Source organism: Somniosus microcephalus, chromosome 20 (genome assembly GCF_052327205.1).
Source record: "Somniosus microcephalus isolate GS21.2 chromosome 20, FLI_Smic_1.0, whole genome shotgun sequence".
In the NCBI taxonomy this organism is placed as follows: domain Eukaryota; kingdom Metazoa; phylum Chordata; class Chondrichthyes; order Squaliformes; family Somniosidae; genus Somniosus; species Somniosus microcephalus.
The window spans coordinates 54,372,452-54,378,451 of record NC_141006.1 but is presented as its reverse complement, the minus strand read 5'-3'; the positions used below and the strand labels follow the sequence as shown (position 1 = coordinate 54,378,451).

General features: G+C 48.7%; 1 pseudogene across 1 annotated transcript in view; it reads right to left on the bottom strand.

Annotated features, from left to right (window-relative positions):
* Positions 1-1,373: 1,373 nt before the first annotated feature.
* LOC147103270 (uncharacterized) overlaps positions 1,374-6,000 on the bottom strand; it is a 66,300-nt pseudogene continuing 61,673 nt past the window's right edge. Inside the window, exon 17 of the transcript XR_015073005.1 lies at positions 1,374-1,995. The product of XR_015073005.1 is annotated as an uncharacterized LOC147103270 (transcript). The remainder of the gene's footprint in view (positions 1,996-6,000) is intronic.

Below are 6,000 nucleotides of genomic sequence, written 5' to 3'. Positions count from 1 at the left end.
GCTATATAAATGCAAGTGGTTGTTGAACCAGCTCCGCACTGGAGCTATGCACTGTAATCCCATTTCCCCACTCTGTCATGGTATTCTCTAATATTTTTTGTCTAAGTCTTTTGTTATGCCATATTTATTCCAATGTTGGGAGGACTCGTAAAAATCAACATTTCATTGTGCAGTACACACGTCTGCTGCATATATGACAAATAAAATTGAATTGAATTAATTGCTTTAGATGTTGCAAATGGCTTTCAACAGCACGTTGTAGCAATGGATTCCATATTCTTATAACCTATTTGTGAAAAGGTTTCTTCTGAATTAATGAGATCGACTCATTTCGTGCCTTAAGCCTTCTCCCCATAAACACCAGTCCTGATACGAGCAGAGTTTTACTCCACCCACTCCAATAGGACAGGATTTTCTTCAGTTTCCTTGCACAGATTGTAACAAGAATACCAGGCCTGTCCGAGACATCGGAGCTGTGTTTTAGAGAGTTTAAACACCTGTGGCTTAGAACCGTGTAGCTCAATGTGGGATCAGTCCGCACTCGTGCGAAGGGGAAAATTCTTTATAAAAGCAAACAGGACCGGCTGCTGTCTAGAGCGAAGTGTTCCAGCGCTCGGCTGCTGTCTGGAGCGAAGTGTTCCAGCGCTCGGCTGCTGTCTGGAGCGAAGTGTTCCAGCGCTCGGCTGCTGTCTGGAGCGAAGTGTTCCAGCGCTCGGCTGCTGTCTGGAGCGAAGTGTTCCAGCGCTCGGCTGCTGTCTGGAGCGAAGTGTTCCAGCACTCGGCTGCTGTCTGGAGCGAAGTGCTCCAGCGCCCGGTTGCTGTCTGGAGCGAAGTGTTCCAGCACTCGGCTGCTGTCTGGAGCGAAGTGTTCCAGCACTCGGCTGCTGTCTGGAGCGAAGTGTTCCAGCGCCCGGCTGCTGTCTGGAGCGAAGTGTTCCAGCGCTCGGCTGTTGTCTGGAGCGAAGTGTTCCAGCGCTCGGCTGCTGTCTGGAGCGAAGTGTTCCAGCGCTCGGCTGCTGTCTGGAGCGAAGCGTTCTCGCACTCGGCTGCTGTCTGGAGCGAAGCGTTCTTGCACTCGGCTGCTGTCTGGAGCGAAGCGTTCTCGCACTCGGCTGCTGTCTGGAGCTGGGTGTTCTCGCACTCGGCTGCGATTGGAATGCAGTGTTCTAGCACCGTCTTTTGTGATCTGGAATGGAGTGTTCTCGCACAGTGTTTTGTGATCTGGAGCGGATTGAGGAGCACTGTCTCCTGCTATCTGGAGCAGGCGAGATGGCACTGAGTGTTTTTCATTCAGTTTAACATTATGGAATTTGCACTCTGATAGACCAGTTACAGTTACACTGCAGTTTTTGTTAATGAGAAGCGATTTTAACTTCTAATCATCACGCACTCTAATTCACATATCAAATTACCCAAAGTATGTAAATACAAGTCCTTTTTTTCCCCTTTTGAAAGCCCACATAAATTAAGGCAGGAGAAGCTGCTTTGAGTTTAGCTGCAACCCTTTGCAAAGCTGTGTTTAGGCAATTAGCAAATGATCCCCAAGATTGGGTCGCTTCACTGTATAGACTTAACACATGAAAAATGTACACTTTCCAGAGAGACTGGTGCCCAGATACCTGTTCCCCAGCAATAGGCAGCACCTCCCGGAGAGGAGGATTACACAGGTTAACCCCGGGCTTGGTATGTTCTCAGCTGCACAGCTTTAGTTTGCTGCTCCTCTTTTGTTCAGCTCGGACACTAAATCCCTATGGTACCTGCAAAGGAGGTCATGACAATAATCCATTGCTTTATCTCCTTTCTTGATCACACAAGTCATTAACTCCCTTACTTGATCCTCAATTGTACTGTGAGCCAGTACTTTGGACACATCGTATTGATTAATGAAACAATTCGCTTTCAAGCTGTTTAAGATCGAGTCAACCTCTGTCAGTCTCTCGATCAGCTCTGCCTCATATTTCTGGATGAAGTGTAGCGACCAGGGCAGTGAAGTTACTGTAAAAGATAACAAACTAATTTGTAGGCACCCAATTGTTAAACATTCAAATTTCCACAATTTGCCCACAGACTAAAATTATTTAACTGCTCCACTTGAGAATGTGCTTACTTTCTGTCAGTATTCCAGTCCAGCCCTTGTGTTGCAGTCGGATAATCAGTCAGCTTTTGAAGAGACAGGGAAAACACCGCACCCCTCAGACCATTAGCTGTAACTATTGCATAGAATGTACAGCACAGAAACAGGCCATTCGGCCCAACAGGTCCATGTTGGTGTTTATGCGCCACAGAGCCTCCTCCCACCCCTCATCATCTAATCCTTTCAACATATCCTTCTATTTCTTTATCCCCTCATGTACTTATCAAGCTTCCCCTTAAATGCTTCTATGATATTCACCTCAACTACTCCTTGTGATAGCGAGTTCCACATCCTAAGCACTCTCTGGGTGAAGAAGTTTCTCCTGAACTCGCTATGGGATTTATTAGTGACTCTCTTCTATCTATGGCCTCTAGTTCTGGTCTCTCCCACAAGTGGAAACATCTTCTCTACATCGACCCTATCAAACCCTGTCATAATCTTAAAGAACTCGATCAGGTCACTCCTCAGCCTTCTCTTTTCCTGAGAAAAGAGCCCCAGACTGTTCAATCTTTCCTGATCGGTACAACTGCTCAGTTCTGGTATCATCCTTTTGCACCTTCTTCAGTGCCTCTATATCCATTTTATAATATGGGGATCAGTACTGTGCACAGTACTCAAAGTGTGGTTGAACCAGGATTCTATACAAGTTTCACGTAATTTCTCTGCTTTTCAATTCTATCCCTCTAGAAATGCTTTGATTGACTTTTTTATGGCCTTATTAACCTGCGTTGCTACTTTCAGTGATTGGTATCTGTACCCCTATATCCCTTTGCTCCTCTACCCCATTTTGACACGTATTTTCTAAGGAGTATGTGGCCTCCTTATTCTTCCTACCAAAATGCACCACCTCACACTTATCATATTGAAATTAATTTGTCATTTACACGTCCATTCTGCAAGTTTATCATTAATGCCTCCATCGCATCTGTTCTGATGATGCGACCTTCCATACCAGTGCTTCCGATATGTCTTCCTTTTTTCTCAATCGAGGATTCCCCTCCACCGGGGTTGACAGGGCCCTCGGCCATGTCCTTCCCATTTCCTGCACTTCTGCTCCCACCCCTTCCCCTTCCTCCCAGAACCTCCAAAGATGTGCGGGTTAGGTTGATTGGCTATGATAAATTGACCCTTCGTGTTAGGGGGACTAAATACGTGGGGTTACGGAGATAGGGTGGGATATGTGTTGGTGTAGGGGTTACGGGGATTGGGTGGGATATGTGTCGGTGCAGGCTCAATGGGCCAAAATGGTCTCTATCTGCACTGTGGGGTATCTGTGATATCTGTGAACCACGAGAACTGCTGCTGGGCGGTGGGGGCTGGGCAGGGCCAACTGGCGCAGAAAACAACTGGCAATTCGGTTGCCTGGGGCCTTTCATTTCTCTTGACTGTGACCAGTAGTAAGCAAATGGCATTGCCATATTAATGCAAGTTGTTGTTGTTGCATGCAACCAACATAAGCTCATGTAAAGAAAGGTTTACACCAGAGCTGTCGGGGATTGGGGCCATGTGTTCCAGTAATAACTTCAAATCCAAAAGTAGGAACCAGCTTGCAAATGCATTTAAACAGTTTGAGTTTTTATTTGAAATACATAATCTGATACATTAAACTGAGCCACCTTTAGATCCAAATTTTTTCCTAATTGCTTGCTGTACCTGCATGTTAACTTTCAGTGATTCGTGTACAAGGACACCCAGGTCCCTCTGAACACCAACATTTCCCAATCTCTCTCCATTTAAAAAATACTCTGATTTTCTATCTTTCCTACCAAAGTGGATAACTTCACATTTCTGCACATCCATTTGCCATGTTCTTGCCCACTCACTTAGCCTGTCTATATCCCCTTGAAGCCTCCTTGCATCCTCCTCACAACTGATATTCCCACCCAGCTTTGTATCATCAGCAAACTTGGATATATTACATTTGGTCCCCTCATCCAAATAATTGATGTAGATTGTGAATAGCTGAGGCCCAAGCACTGATCCTTGCGGCACCCCAATAGTTACAGCCTGCCAACCCGAAAATGACCCGTTTATTCCTACATTCTGTTTTCTGTCCGTTAACTAATCCTCAATCCATGCTAGTGTAGGAACTGGGGTTCCTAGCTGAAGAATTGAGATCGACTCAGAAAATCAAAAACAATAAAATTTAATAAACAAACGAAGCTGTACAGGAAACTGTAGGATACAATGCAAATAGGTCTGGTCTGCTTGAAAGCCTCTCTGGAAACTGCTAGAAGGTTCCGAGCTCAACTGCTAGCAGGTTCCGAGCTCAACTGCTAGCAGGTTCCGAGCTCAACTGCTAGAAGGTTCCGAGCTCTGACGTCATCACGTTCTTCCTGCCGTTGAGAGATCACGTGACGGACGGCACGACGTCATCACGCGGAGTACAGGAAAGAAGCCCTAGTACAGTTAACAGATACATTAAAGGTGCAGCCCCCAGCTGTACTACATTGCTGTAAAAGGAATTATATACAATTGTCCGCAATCCTCTGGTGGTTCCGCCACATGCACCCCCCCCAGAATTGCTTTTAACAGAGACGGTAAGGTGAGAAGGGGGTCTGACGAGTCTGTCCGACCGACTGCGATACCCCGGCAGCTGGAACGGAGCGCTAGAAGACGAACTGGCCGTTGGCTGTAGTTGGGATGACGCCGCAGGCGGAGGAGAAGAGGAGGCCGGCTGTGGTCGACCCGGTGAGGCAGGTACTGGCGACTCGGCGGATGACTGTGGCTGTACTGGACCGGCAGTCGACCACGACGAGGCGGCTGAGCGGTGACGACTGGTTCGCTCAGATCCAGATGCGCCGGTTTCAACCGGTCGATGGAGATATGGTCAGGCTTACTGCCGACGTCGACTGTGAAGGACTTGTCACCTGACGAGATGACGCGGAACGGACCTGTGTAAGGCGGTTTGAGCGGGTTTTTGCGAGCATCCTGCCGAATGAACACGTATTCTGCGCTCTTAAGATCCACCGGGACATGGGAGCGCTGCAGGTCATGATGCGACGTAGGCACTGGGATGAAATTCCTAGCCGCATCCTGGTGGCTGATGAGCTGGGGACCAGGGTTCCGTGTGAGGAGGAAGAAAATCACCAGGCACTCAGTGGTTGGCCGTAAACCAGCTCTGCTGAAGAAGAATGCAGGTCGTCCTTCGGTGCCGTGCGAAGACCTAGCAGCACCCAAGGGAGCCTGTCCACCCAACTAGGCCCACGGAGACCAGCACGCAGTGCGGCTTTAAGGGACCTGTGGAATCTTTCACACAGACCGTTCGCCTGTGGATGGTAGGCGGTGGTACGATGAAGCTTGGTGTCCAAACCTTGAGCTACGGTGTTCCAAAGCTCAGAGGTAAATTGAGGCCCCCGGTCGGAGGAGATGTCAGCCGGTACCCCGAACCGAGCTAGCCACGACGAGATGAAGGCTCTGGAGACGTCTGCCGCTGTGGTGGCAACCAAAGGAATTGCCTCTGGCCACCTGGTGGTGCGGTCTACCACGGTGTGGAGGTGAGTGTACTCGCGAGAGGAAGGGAGAGGACCAACCAGGTCCACGTGCACATGGTCGAATTGACGCTCCGGAACCGGAAAAGTGGCGACTGGGGCCTTAACATGGCGTTGTATCTTGGACTTCTGGTAACTCACGCAGGTATTGGTCCAGTCACGGACGTCGAGATGCATGCCCTTCCAGACGAATTTCTTTGCCATGAGTCGTTGTGACGCTCTCATGCCAGGGTGTGACAACCCGTGGATAGTGTCGAAAATTCTCCTACGCCATTCGACTGGAACGATTGGACGTGGGACGCCCATTGAGATGTCACACAGGAGTGTGGTCCCTGCGGCCTGGAAACTGACATGCGGTCCGGTATGTCTGCACTT